Below are 15,174 nucleotides of genomic sequence, written 5' to 3'. Positions count from 1 at the left end.
TAATGACATCGGAGCTACCAGGGCTGGACATCTCATAATGTTACACAGTAGGACTCTTAATATATCGCTGTCTGTCGGGGCAGAAACCTCTGATCCCCATTTTTAAGTTTATGTTTTTCGATAATTTAATGCATTTTCACTTTGAGCCTGTAGACCTGCTACGTTTACCTAATTTGAATCCTGAAAAGTAACCGTGTTGGTCACGTGAGGTTTCCACTCGACAGAGACCATTTATATATGTTGCCGTCGCATGCCGAGAATTAGCAGATCTACATGCTCTGTATGCGTCGGCGATGCAATTCCTAGCTGAGCTTGTAGAGCTGCTATTTCTCCAGGCTTCACACAGCTGTAATGGCTGGACAGTGGTTTCTGTTTCTGCTCTATATGGTGACGATACGACACTACAGTATTTACTTCCGCTGCTGCCTATTGGATACATTCATACTCTGCCCTCTGTGACCGTGTGGGACCTGCAGAGACTTTTTCAAATGAAAATGTATTTTCATTGTTTGTTTATTTGTTTCTTTGGTTGGTTGAAAAATGTTTATTGTTGCCGTGGTGACACGGACCATGTGATTAATCAATACATCCTTCACTGTGTGTGTGTGTGTGTGTGTGTGTGTGTGTGTGTGTGTGTGTGTGTCGTGCGCGCGCTTTCCTCCTGTTCAGTCAACCTGAGGTTTCATTCAAACTGTGACACACAAAGCAAATGGTGCAGCTGTTGTTTTTTCATTGGTTCAATAAAACCGTCATCAAGGGCATGATGACCAATCACATGACTCGGTCTAAAAAGTGTACAGAAAGTGTTAAAATTATGTTTTTTATGTGGCCTACTGGCCACATCCACCAGTTCATTAAGTATACCTGGTTTGCCTGATGGGTGGTGATCCACCTGAACTGAAGCCACACCCACAGCAGTTGTATGATTAAATGGTGCATTTATATAGCGCCTTTATCCAAGGCACTTTACATAGATTGTGCATTACATTCACACACACACATTCATACACCGATGGTGGCAGAAACCATGCAAGGCACCAACCAGCACATCGGGAGCAATTAGGGGTTCAGTGTCTTGCTCAAGGACACTTCAACACTTACTATGGGGGAGCCCGGGTTCGAACTGGCAACCTTGCGGTTGCCATCCAGCCACTCTACCCCTGATCCACTGCCTGATAAAGGGGGATGGTATTGTGTTTTCACTAACGTGGTGTATTTCGATTGGGCCTTTTGACACTTAAGGCGTTTAGCCCCTTAGGGGCGCCTTTGTTTTCATTCCCACTAACAGAGGTGGAAAAAGTATCTATACTGCAATATAGAAGTACTGCGTTACAAGTAGAAGTCTGGAATTCAGTCTGAAAAGATATTTGAGTAAAAGTACAATGGTATAGCCGCGCGTTGCAGTCCCATGCAACCCCCTTTCATGACGACGCCAGGCCCAGGAAATGATTCCCAATGCATTTTTCCCATAGACGTTTCAAAAAGTATTTATTTAAAGACGGTTACGACGTGGACAATGCCAACTCAAGTTGTGACAAATCATGACAATAAACTGTTTTTTTTTTTCTTCTTTCTAATTCTTTGTTCGGCCCAAAAATTAGTTTGTTGTGTTGTGATTTGTCACAACTCGAGTTGGCTTTGTACGAGGCTTAAAAGGTCTTTATAAATACTTTTTGAAAAGTCTATGAGGAAAAGGGGGCGGCACTGCGACGCTCTATTGGCATCAAAATGTACCAACTAGTAGAAAGTACTCGACAATTACTACTCGTTATGCTGCTGCAGAATGTCTCATTTGAAGTTTTCAAATCCCCCCCCAAAAATGTATTGGAAATACTCAAGTAAAGTAGGCATACACATATGTCAACATTGTACTTAGAGTAAGTACAGTACGTAAGTAAATGTACATTCATTACTTTACACCTGCCCACTAACAGCACTGTATACTACACGTTCTGCTGACAGATTCAGTAGCGCAGCTCTGATTCTGTTCTTGAGAGATTAGGTGGTCTCTAGTAGTGTCGTGTAGCCACACCTTTCTTTCACAGCTACTGTACGCCTACTCCGGGGCGGATTATCTCTTATCTCCACATTCTATACTTTTTGGGGTAAATTAATTAACGCCCTACTTGATCATACTACAGCGTCATGCGAAAATATCGAAGGTAGCAGATCCACAAGCTCGACATTGAGCTTGTAGATCAGCTACTTTTGCCAGTTTAGTATTTGTATTCTAAGGCCCAAACCACACCAGCTGCAACTCCTTGCAACAAAATAAACCACACCAATTCAACTCCTTGCAACTGCCATTGGGAATAACTAGACCTATACATGCCCGTCGCCGTCGGCCATCAGCCTACTTACAATATGCAACTTGGGAACCTTGTAATAATACCCATTGTCACTTACTTTACTTACTTATGCCTATCGCTCATTTTTATGGAGCATAGGCCGTTGACTACAGTTCGCCAGAGTCCTCTATCCTGGGCCTTCTTTTCCAGCTGTTTCCATGTCAGTCCACACTGTTTGATGTCAGTCTCAAGGTCCCTGCGCCAGGTGTTCTTCGGCCTCCCTTTCTTTCTTTTGCCTTGTGGGCTCCATGTAAGGGCTTGTCTTGTGATGCTGGTATTGGGCTTCCGGAGTGTGTGGCCTATCCAGAGCCGGATTTACCTTGCTGAGGGCCCCCGGGCTGGACCAAATTTGAGGTCCCCCCAGCGTAGCCCCGGATATTGCGATTCGACCAAGCGGCGCAGCCGCGAGGCCGAACATTTCTTGGGCTATTTTGTTTTCATTTTGGGGTACCCGCAGGCCCAATGTTCCCTCTAAAAACATTCGGTCTGAGCAAACACTCAAACCTCACCATCACCTTGACACCAACGTACTACTATGACCAAACAACCTATTTATTATCCATCCAGATTGTTGAATTACTGTGGAACAAACTATTGAAGAGACTTTATTGATAGTGCCTCCTAAGAAACCAGGTGGGACCAAAAAAGGGTTGCTCAACCTTATGCCTGGAGTGCTCTCCAGTGAATGTCCAGCAGTCTGATTATATATAGGCCTAGGCTCTATATATATATATAATAAAAGTCACTACAATATATATATATATATATATATATATATATATATATATATATATATATATATAGCCTATAGATTGATTAACAGTTTGCAGAATTTTTGCGTGGTTTAAATTAAACTCTAATATTAGCCTATACACACACGTGTCACATATTTTAGCGTGATTCAAATTAAATAACGTAAGGGAACAAGGGAACGCCCTTTTCTGTTTCTGTTTATCTGTTTCCGTTTCCGTTTTTGTGTTTCCTCTAATCTGGTTGATGTGGAGTGTCTGTTACATTCGACGCACTACACCGCCGTACGACGAGACGTCAGCCCCAATGAGGCTTTCAACCAATCACGTTTAACGGCGCTCGGACGTTCTTAATGCTGATTGGTGGGTTCCACATATATATTGCAGCTTTGTACTTTCTTTGAACTTTTCCTCCATCTCCTGTTTTCATTTTCAATCAAAGATACCGGTAAGCTTATAGTCTTCTCTGCAGAAAACGCCGATTCCGAGCAGAGAAGATCTTTTTATGTGAATGTCGATTATTTCTTGAAGTGTAACGTTAGCTAAACATGCTAAAGCTTAGCCCAAACATTTAGACTCTCGTCCAGGTTGTCGGAACGAGAGTCTAAATGTTTGGGCTAGCTAAAGCTGTTTGTTTGTCCAGTGTTTTAGTAGTTATTGTTTTAGTGGAACAATCGAAGCAACGTGTTGACTAATGTACAATTTGTACATGCAATACTGCTTTCCTTAAATCCTACTTGTTTGGTTTCTTTTGCTATTGTTAGTTCTTGCTAGAATGTTTAGAGACAGTAACCAACGAACATGACTCTTGTGTCTTCTTCATATTATGCTAATGTTTTACAAGTCAAAATCTTGAATCATTCTTTATACTATGCATTTATGTTTGCAGAGATGGAATCTCTGCCATGTCAACCCCGCGGGCCGCGCCTCCACTCTCCACGAGTTCTCTTTTTGCCCATGAACTGCATTCTAACGCCACCCACAAGGTGTGATTTTTGTTTTTTTACCTGCTTCTTCTAAATAATCGTTAAATAGCTCTACATCCTGATGGTAATCTTTGCTATAGATGTTTAGACAAATCAGCAGCACGGTAGCGGTAGGCCATCAATACTGGGGTGTCAAGATGCACTTAATGTGACGCCTCAGCTATGGCTGTGCCTAGCCCAAACATTTAGATTCTCGTAGAGGTTTTTTTTTTTTTATTCTGACGAATCTTCGTCAGAATCGAAAAAACCCTCTACGAGAATCTAAATGTTTGGGCTAGGCTGTGCCGAGGTCACCCCTTTGGGTTTGTTTATAGACTAGATCAGTGTTTCCCAACCTTTCTTATGCCAGGGCACACTTCTACTACTCGACCATACTAACTACAGCGTTGTGATTTCATGTTTTTTGAATCATGAAAAGTAACAGTTTTGGACGGATGAGGTTTCGATTCGACAATTTGTTTAGGCCAGTTTTGTCATCTTCATTCAGACTCAACTCTCCTGTCACGAGCACGACGCCTCTCAAAATAATGCAGAAGCGTATGGTCCAACGACGCAGGGATTCAATGGACGCCTTGGTGACAGAGCACCACGGCGCACTAGCTCAGCTTGCAGGAAAAGGTACATTTTATGTACTCGCACTGTTTGCTTGCAAGTTCACGACACAAGCTTGTAGATATGCTATTTTCGTCTAATGTTCCCACAGAATGGGATCCAAGTGGTTAGTGTAGATAAAGTTCCTATCACATGTCTGTGGAGAAATGGCCTGGGTCACAGACAGTTCCACCAACATCAGATTGAGACTGTGACGTTTGTTAGCGCTAGAGGGGGTGGCATCAATTCTCAATGTGGGGTCCTGGGAATGACAATATTATAATTGCAATTATTTCAGATGATTGCAATTTTTTTTTGCACAATTTTGATAATCTTCAATGTACTGTATAAACTGTTCTTGTATTCACTATTTAAACGGTTTCTAAGCTTGTAGACTTTAATGACTATGACATGAAAAGTACAAAATCATTAAATATGTTTATTTGTATATTCCCTGTGCAACTTGTTTACAAAGCTAACAATAAATATCATTTTTATTTGGACAGGAAATCAGGAATGCAATTAAATCGTTTTCCACAATTATTTGAGTGACAATTAAATCGCAGAGCATAATGTAACAATCGTGAGAGCCCTAGTTGAAATTATTCAAATGATTAGGGTCTGACTGCGAGAGTGTACACTTGGAACCATCAAAGACCTACCTACAATATATACTGTGTAACGTATGAACAGCCCTTTCTTACTCTGTAAACTTTTATGAAATTGTATTTTGGTGGGGTTTTTTTGGGACCTCAATGGACTGTCTAATTAATTGTGGCGTATACCTGCCTGGTAGTAGAGCTAGTATTTGCATCATTTGCAGCACCTTTTAACCTAGGTTGTTTGTCTCCTTTGCAGAGCGTGAAAACAAGCTGCTGCAGCATCAGCTGGACAAGCTCAAAAGGGAGCTTGGCGAACAGGAGAGTGCAGCCAGGGAGCAACTGCAGGCACTGGAGAGCAGGATTGACCAGTAAGGAGAATTAACATCTACAAAATGTCAGTGTGAAAAGCCACAAATTGGAAAACAAATGTTTAAAGATGTAGTGCCGATCTAGACAAAATTTCTCGTTGTGTCTCGAGCTAAAAAGCTTGCGCATGCAAGGCATTTTGTTCCAAAAATGTGTTTTGCAAAAATCCACCGGTTGGTGGCGCTATAACAGGCCAGTGTGAAAAGGGTGGGATATATTCCTCAACCTAGTAGGAAAGTCTGTGAAAGATTTCAAAAATCGCTGTTCATGATGTGAGGCTTTTTGTTCAAAACGGGTCAATCCTGCAAACTCGGACGGAATTTAAAACATACTCTCTCCCCATGCCTTAGGCCTGGTGGAGACCTACAAGCACAAGTTTTTTTCCCCTTTTTTCTATGAGTAGGCTTCATGATGGCCCCACCGGAAACAAGCCCGAAAGGCTTTCTTGGATTCTTACTGTTAGGCAGACCTTGTATTGTACTGTGCTTGTCCATGCAAACTGTTAATAAAAGTATTCAATCAGTCACAGCGTCTCCCAAAGTGATGCGCTGAACAAGGGCCAATTAATTGTGTTTGCATAGACCCTGACAATGCCAGTGGATTCGATCCCGCTAGTAGTTTTTTTTTTTCTTTGCAATTGAGTACCAAGACATACGGTAATCTAGTTGTGTTTAAAGTTGTTTGACTACAACCTGCAGAAACACTGTATATTGCTCTCATAGGTTACAGGTCCACAGAGCGGAGCTGGTACGTAAAGTCCATGAGCTGAAGTCAAACACCACTGCCAAGGATCGCAAGATTGACCAGCTCACCAGCGAGAATGGTGACCTCTCTTGCCAGGTAAATAAGTAGTTGAAGATGAAGCCTAAAAGTCAAATGGAATTTACATTTTGTATTCCATGATGTGTTCGAAAAAAACCGCAAACCGTAAATTAATCTCATTTGTATGACAAATTGTAGAATCGGCCACCGGTCTAATGGGCTAACCCATTAATGATTTATTTAGCACCACCAGGAGGCCACAACCTGACCTGCCCTGGTGGAGACCTGTGCTCCGAGGGGCACTTTATCTAGTTTCATATATTGTTTCATAAAAAATAAATGCATGCATCAATGACACGAGGCAATCAGGCCTATTTCATCAACGTTTTGAGCCATAATGCAAATAAAGACGTTTGTGCATGAGCTTGCACACAGGGATTTTGACTGTTTTACATGGAGGACTCTATTATTATTTTCTTCTGGATAAATCACGTCTCGTCCTGTGCAAAGTTAAGTTAAACCGGGAAAGCATCTGGGTCATTGGTCTGGCCAAATTCATATAATTTCGGGGTGCTTTGACATGAACGCTTTGAGCACCATTGATGTAGAAACTTAGCTTTTTCAGAAAACTGCTGTTACAAATTGATGCTGTTTGATTTTTCAGATGAGAGATATGAGCTCAAAGCTCAGCTCAGCGCTTCACATGCTGACAGAGTCTCAGGCCGCTACCCAGGAGGAGGCCACTCAGAAGTCTCAGATTCAGAGTGAGCTCTACCAAGCTCAAATCGTTAAGGTATGTGTGTGTGTGTGTGTGTGTGTGTGTGATTCTCCAAGGCTGGGTGCAGTTGTCTGCCTGGTACATAGACCATGAACATGCGGTCCCAAAATGCTACCAGCAACAACTGCTAATGGCTGCGATCGCAGTGAGAGTGAGTCTTCACGCAGTAGAAACTCTAGAAATATACCCTACCCATAAACTTAATGCGACCATAATTTACTAAATGCATATCATGATGATTAAAAAAAAAAGTTTAAAGTCCGGCCAAAACCTTTCAGTTCTGTTAAGAGTAATATTATAAATTTGCGACAGGTAAACTGTGAAATGTAATGGGAACCGCATGCCCAGAAGTGCAGTAGTGTCAATTCCAGCACAGATTCCTTGGCCTGGTAGCCGTGTTTATTACGTTGACTAATACTATGATCTATTTTTAGTAGATTGGGTTCCAACATTTTGGGTCTTGAGACTATATTGTTTTTTCCCCCCTTGTGAGGTAACATGCTTTTGTGATGTGTTCTTTGGTCAACCAGACCAACCTTGAGGAGCAGGTCCAGATCCTCCTCAGCAAGGTGAAGTGTTTGGAGGATGATCTACAGCGTGCCATGAAGGAGGAGAGCGGAGAGAACATGGGACCCGTCATGGAGGTGAGTTAACCCATTAAGACATGAGGCCTATTCTACATGAAAGCTTCTAAAGCCCCATATGTTCCATGGTCATCAGAAAGAACTTCAGCAACAGCTTTCGGCATCTAAAGAGCATGTTGGCTGCATGGAAGAAGAGATGCTATCAAAAGAACACCAGCTCGTTGTCTTGAAAGATGAGACCCAGGCCAAGGAAGACCTTTTGGCAATGCTCCAGCCAAGCATTGCCAGTCTGGAAATGCAGGTTGGTGTGTTTTCTCTCTCGGATAAAGCAGTTAGTTTGGGTTATTTAGTGAGATGTGTGACCAATCTGCAAAATGCATGCTTGCCAATAGCTTTCTTCACAAAATGTGTTCAAAAAGATGTCTACTATCGTCTTTGGGGAGTTGGGGAGACTTATGACACTGCTGCTGAAAGTTGGGGAACACGCTAGAACCTATATGCAGGCACAATTTTCAAAATGTAATTCTAATTTAAGTAGCATGTAATGGGACATCTTGGGCTAAAAACGGCCATCGCAAGTGTCTATGGCCGTTTATAGCTTTAATCTTTTTAGTACGTCTGTTAAACCCTGTAACACCCAGATACATTTCTACTTGCAAAAAATATATGCAAATATGACCAATTGCAATGAACATCAATGATGACGTTTAGGTGAAAATATGTTTTATTATTGCAACGTTGGGTGTTACAGGTTAAACACGGAATGTGCTCAGCTGTTTGGTTGAGCATTTAATGTGATTTTTATTTTACATTGTCAGAAGTTGCTGCTCTTGAGCATAATTATAAACTATATCAAGTCACCTCTTGGCCATGATTAAGTTCCTAGCATTTCCATGGAGTATGGGAAAAAAGGATTATACCCTTTCTCTATTCTTTCCTACGTTCATCTCAGCTTGCCTTCGCCATCCGTAAACTCGGGGAGAACAGCAGGGGTGAATGGAGAGTGACGCAGTCTGCCCACTTTGCGGCTCCACGCCCAACAACTGTTCTGACGACTAGCAGTTCTGACAGTGACTACCTTGAAGACTCTCTCGATTCACCACGGTAATGCCAAATCCAGTTGAAATGACATGGACATATTATGTTTAGTTTTTAAGGCTGTGTTCAGACTTTTCCCCCCTTTATGTATATGATGCATACTTCGCCTTCACTCATCCCCCAATAACCTTTTGTCATGGATTAAAAGTACTTAGTCTTATTTCAGTCATTTGGATTCCATAGAAGCCAGCATGTCTTCTATGAAAGCATCTTGCACAGGGAAAATAGCTGATCTACAAGTCGTCAATGTGTCTGCGACACACTGAATTTGTAGCTTGGCTATTTTCGGGGGGAAAAAGTGGAGATAAGAATAAATGGAAACTGGAACACTAACATTTAAAGGAGAATTCCGGATTAACCAGTTTCTTTAATTTGTTATATTGAGTGGTACAGGTGAAAAATGACAACATCCAGAGCGCTCTGGGGGGGGGGGGGGGGGGGGGGGGGGGAGAGAGATAATATCCGATTAAGGTAAGATTAAGAAAATGGTTAAAGATGAATTCTCCTTTACGCTAATAGATGGGTACTTTCTCCTAATAGGATTGCCACACCTGCCAGACCCTACAGCGCCCTCCAACCACCCCGGAGTGAGTAACCACTAAGTTCTCAAATAAGAACATTAACCAGATTCAGCATTTTGTCACAATCAGTCAAAAACATTACGGAATGTGTACTTCGAAACTGTCCACAACTGGTTTGAGTATCTGAAATGTATTGCAAATTAGTACAAAGACAAATTTTGCATTTTAAAGACTAATCCCATCTACAAGCGTCACATTGCGACACACTGAGCTTGTACATTGGCTGTTCTAATTGGAAGATTAATTGTATTTGAATTTATTGTATATTACATGATAGAATAATGCATGTTCAGAAGAATCTTCCATAAAACCCTAGTCATCATAAATGCGAAGGTTAAAAGCCTCAATCTGAAATGTCTTCAACTGGTTGGATGTAGAAAGAGAACGAATAGTTTTAACAACGTCATAATACGTTACGTATACATATGCTTATGCTACATATTGTGCTATAATGTTTAGGAACTGATCGCTAATGGGGAGATCATTTCATGCTGTTTCACAAATGGCAGATTCCTTTTTCCATGTCATGAGGTTTGATTTGGCATCATTCTATGAGCTCTGATGTCAATTAACTCCTGTACTATTCCTCCTCCAGGTACTGGAACTGTTCCTCCTCTGTACGACGGGGTGGAGAACGAGCCTGATGGTGCGTCGGAGGACGACTGGACGAGGATCGCCGAGCTGCAGGCGAGGAACAAGAGGCGGCTGCCTCACCTGAAGTGCAGCTACCCTCTGGAGCCCCGGGTGAGTGAAGAACTGGGTCTCTAACCTTTTCATGTCAAGGACAGCCAAGTCTGTACTTGCCCGTGGAGCCACGTCCGTAAATATTTGGTTAGATTTGTCAAAAATCACGCAAACTAAATATTTTTGTCTGTTTGATCAAATAGTGTATTGTGTTCTGGCTTGGATCAATAGAACTAACATGAAAGTTTAAAGAAAAAAAAAATACTATTGCCATTTATCTTTATATTAAAATCTTTAAAGGTTTGTCAAATTATTGTGGGGCCCACTTGCTATACTTGACCATTCCCTGTCCCACTAGTAAGTGACATTATTAAGTGAAATCACTGAATATACCTTTAAACCTTTTTCTTCCCCTCTAGCCTAGCCTAGACTTCACAGTCTCAGACGAGGAGCTTCGGACGGGAGACCCAATGGAGACGATGAGGCGTGCCACCCTCATACCCTCCCTGGCCTCTCACCGCCTCTCCTACATGGGACCTCCTGGTGCCGGCGCTGCTGCCGGGCGTCATTCTCTGATGCCCGGGCATCTTCCAAGGAACACCGCGGCCGCTTCATCACGCCAGGAGAGCCAAAGAGGCTCCGAGAGGCCTGCAGCCAACGAGTCCCAGCTCTCTCCTGAGGTAACATTACCTTCACATTCATTATTATTAATGTCCCGTGAATTACAGAAAGGTGAAACTTTCATATATTCTAGAATAGATTCCTTGCACATAAAGTGCAATATGGTAGGGGTAAAGACTTAAAGCTTAGTATTTAGAAGGCCTTTTTAGAATCTTCCTGGACCACTTCACCCATTTTCAACCAGTCATCCTATAATTCGTATTCTCAAAAGGCACTGTCAGAAACCTGACAGTTTTGGTCATTTTCAAATAATATATATAAAACATATTCTACTAGATTGTAGAACAGTGGCTTCTAGTTCAGCACACTGACTTTCCAGTAACAGAATGTCTGTTATTTCTATTGGCTCGACATCTCTGAACAACTGTCTATAGCCCACCAAAGAGGACCAATCAGGTCTCTGAACAACTGTCTATAGCCCACCAAAGAGGACCAATCATGATGATTGGGTTGAAATGGGCTGAAGTGCTCCTAAGACCGGGAAATCATGCGTCATTTTTGAGGGGCGCTAGCCGCTCTTATATACAGGTTTAATGTTTGGTTTTAGTAAAATTTTTGTTTTAATATTGTCATATTGTCCCTCATTACTTCATATTGTCTTTTCATTGGCTAAATATTTATAAAACTCACAGATGGACTTAACCACTGTGTCCCCATTTGCATTATCATTGTACTCAAATGGGGACTAAAACCTTTTATTACATTTATTTGGGGATTTTTTTTCCCTTCAACGGTCAAAAATTCAGTGCAGAAACCTAATCTCCATTAATTTATTTTGTATTTATTTTTTTGTCAAAACACCCTACTTCGTCATACTACAGTATCTCGGTGTCAAACAAGACATTGTTTTTGTTAAATGACTGGAGAACTGTGCCTTCAATTCACAAATGTTGGGGAAACACTGACTTGTATGCTTGCTCTTTAGTAAAGTTCACTGTATTTCTTTTAAAGGTTCACCGCAGTAAAGTTCACTGTATTTCTTTTAAAGGTTCACCGCAGTAAAGTTCACTGTATTTCTTTTAAAGGTTCACCGCAGGGAGAACCTATGTTTCTACATAGAAAACACACCAAAGAAGAACAACTACCTGCAGAAAGGTCTCAACAGGCGGCGTGTGGCGGCGGCGTCCCGTGCTCAGACCACAAAGGCTGGCAGGGTCACCTCCTCACCTCCTGGGCCTGTGGCACCCGGAGGACGGCAGAGGAGGTCACCCTGAGCTACCGGCAGCACAGCAGGCCTGACGGCCAGCGCACGCAAGGTGAGCGCACATCTACTCTACATGACTCGCCCCTTTCCTTCAGTTCATTTTTAGGCCCTGCAGTGTTTTCGTCTACTAAAAGAACATTATATAAACTAAATGGAAACTAAGCTATGACTAAACTAAGACAATTGACATTTTTTGTATACTAATACAAACTAGACTAAATGTTAGGGAGGACTGGTGGAGAAGAGATCCAGTAGAACTAAAAAGTAATTTCATGTCCGGTTGCACTCTGCACTCGGCATGCAACCAAGTGGAAGATCTGTCATTACAATGCCATCATGACCTGCCAAAATGTTTTCGACTGAAATGTTTTAGTGTTCATCTAGTTTTAGACTATGACTAAAACCCAGTTTTATATGAATAAGGCCAAATTAGACCCCCGTTTGTTATACTTTTCTATCTCTGGGGCCCCAATCTACAAATCTAAAACCCTGACAGAGTCAAGTGTACAAATGGAACGAAATGTGTCCATTTGCTTCCATTCGTATACAGAGTTACAGACCCACCAATATTTGGCTTGCTTTTCCTAATCCCTGGTATTGAACACTTTGTAGGGTCCTGACACAGACCTGTCTGCTGCAATGGACAAGAGAGACTGACAGCAGGTCTAGCACAAAGCTCTTATTTTTGGTCTATGGATCTTGGTGTGGTGGAAGTTTCTTTTTTCTCTTCACTTAAAATGTTTGAATATACACTATGGTATCTCTACATTGTGCTATTGGTAGTTTACTTGAGTGAAAGTACAACGGTATTGGCATCTAAATATACTAGTTGATCAACCATAAATAAAATAAAATTGACACACAGTGAAGCCTTGAATTTATGGGAATCCTTAATTTTTTTTTTTTTTTGCATTCCTGACCCAGTAATCAAGTTGATGGCTCAGTAATAGATGTAGAGTAAAAAAATCACACCTGTGTGAACCAAGTGGTGCAACTCCCCTCTCTCCCCCCTCCTCTCTCTCTCTCTCTCTGCTCGTCAGATTAGCTTTATTATAGATATCAATGAACCTAGACAGTCAGTAGTTGGATTTGCGTCCAGCAGGTGGCAGCCATGTCACATACTTTCTTTCCAATTTCACGCATGCGCACACCACTCGTGCTCTTGACGGATACGGACATTCCTGATTGTAGAAGTGGTTGCACCACTTAAAAACATGCTATATTTTCCGCTGAGATTTTGAGATTTACTTTCCACCACCACTACAAGATAAACGCCTAGATTAGTCTTTGTTCACTTATAGAAGTAATTTTATTTCCCACAGTCTGTTTGCTTGAGTTTCCTTGTTATAAAGCACTTCATTTTGCATTGGCACGGTCTTTGGTTTAGATTTAGAAATGAACACAATGGTCAGTGTTTGTGGTTCAAACAAAGCTATGTTATTTATTTTCTTATTAATGAATGCATGTCAAATTGTTTGTGTACGCTCATTAACCACTTGAACCCTGTCAACCATATTCTGGGGGGAACATTGGCCAAAAATGGATAAACCACACACACACACACACACACACACACACACACACACACACACACACACACACACACACACACGTTAATGTTTTAGCTTAACTTGTGTCTGTATGCTCATTAATGTGTATTCATTTTTTATTTCCTTCACAGATGAGCTTCAGGAGGAACCAGTGATGACGATACTGTATCATATTAATTTATGTATGTATGGGGGCACATTTTTTTGTTTTTTGTTAATAAAGATTTTAAGTTTTAAAACCTTGTCAGTTTTTCATGATGCAGGAGATGCACGTAATAATTGAACAAACCAACCCTTAACACATTTAGACTAGAGACCAATTATAAAAACACCTTGTAAATCCTGATCCAAAATCAATTGGTAACATTTTGGATGGTCTCGGGATAGCGACAGAATCAAAATCTCCATAGATTCAAGGCTTCATGTGGTGAAGTGATATAGGAAAAAGGGAGGGATGCACCAATATGGACATTCTTGGCCGATAACAATTTAACCCATTTAGACCTGAGGTCGATTCTACAAATCCTGACAGTTTTCTGAAAAACCTATTTCTATATCGGTGGTGCTCAAACTTGTTCACTGTCAAGGAGCCCCAGAATAATCTGTATTTGGCTGCCGACCCCATCTCAAAATATGATGTTCCAGGGACCACCCAGAATGCTTAAAACGCCAAAAGGGGTTCCCGACTATCGGGTTAACTGATAGCCGATACTGATAACAATACTTGAGTTTTTTGGTATTATTTCACTTTTTGTGCCAGGGGAAACTAATGCATAACTGTTCAGACTCCACAGCTTGGTAAATTACAGATGACAACACCAACACAGCCAGGACAAAATGTATGCTTATCAATATCGGCCGATTCTGATATGTGGCCGATATAACGGTGCATGCGTAGAAAAGGGTATTTTTGGTGAAGTATGCCTTTAACCCTGTATTATACATCATTGTACAGTGGTGTACAAAAGTGAAAATGGAATCTCTTGTAAGTCAGCTATTTAACATTTACAAAGAATCGTATTAAATACAATCAACTTTCTTATCGTTTATTTGCATCCCAACAGGACTTTTAGCTGACTTAATTGTCACGTGATTGGCATTGTAAAACATACCAGTATGTCAAAGTATTCATAATACTGACATGTTTAATGTCTTAATGGTGCATCTATAAGCCTGCAATGTGTTGCATGGAGGGTTAATGCAAAATGTCAAATTGTGATCAGGTGATTATGTAATTGGAACATGCATCTGCTACTCTTCTGTTCTCCACAACACTAGATGGACATAAGTTTTCAACAGGTGTTCCAGGACCCTAAAGGGCCCTCGGTTATTACTATACAGGGGCCAGCTGCCAAATCTTTGTTAACATTAACCACTTGAACCCTAGCATCCATATTCTTTGCGACGGAAAACAAAATGACATCTGGCAGAATTCTGCCCTGGGTGATGTAAAATGTGTGTCTGATGCTGATCCTGGTTCACTGTTTGGCCCATAAAAGTGCAAAAAAGTGTTTAAAATAAAAAACATACTTATGGTTTAGCTTATGAGAAACAGCTTTTTGATGTATATGCAAAATAAACAAACAACTTTATTCTATTCAACTATTTAA

General features: G+C 41.2%; 1 protein-coding gene across 1 annotated transcript in view; it reads left to right on the top strand.

Moving 5' to 3' along the window:
• sec23a (Sec23 homolog A, coat complex II component) overlaps positions 1–779 on the top strand; it is a 42,310-nt gene extending 41,531 nt beyond the window's left edge. Inside the window, exon 20 of the mRNA XM_083792598.1 lies at positions 1–779. This exon is cut by the window's left edge and continues 1,250 nt beyond it. The gene's annotated coding sequence lies outside the window, so the exon portion shown is untranslated.
• The last annotated feature ends 14,395 nt before the right edge of the window (positions 780–15,174 follow it).

This window comes from Protomyctophum parallelum, assembly GCF_964188405.1.
Source record: "Protomyctophum parallelum genome assembly, chromosome: 20".
NCBI classification, from domain to species: Eukaryota; Metazoa; Chordata; class Actinopteri; order Myctophiformes; family Myctophidae; genus Protomyctophum; species Protomyctophum parallelum.
Note: the sequence above shows the minus strand (reverse complement) of the source record. Positions and strands in the feature narration are given on the sequence as shown.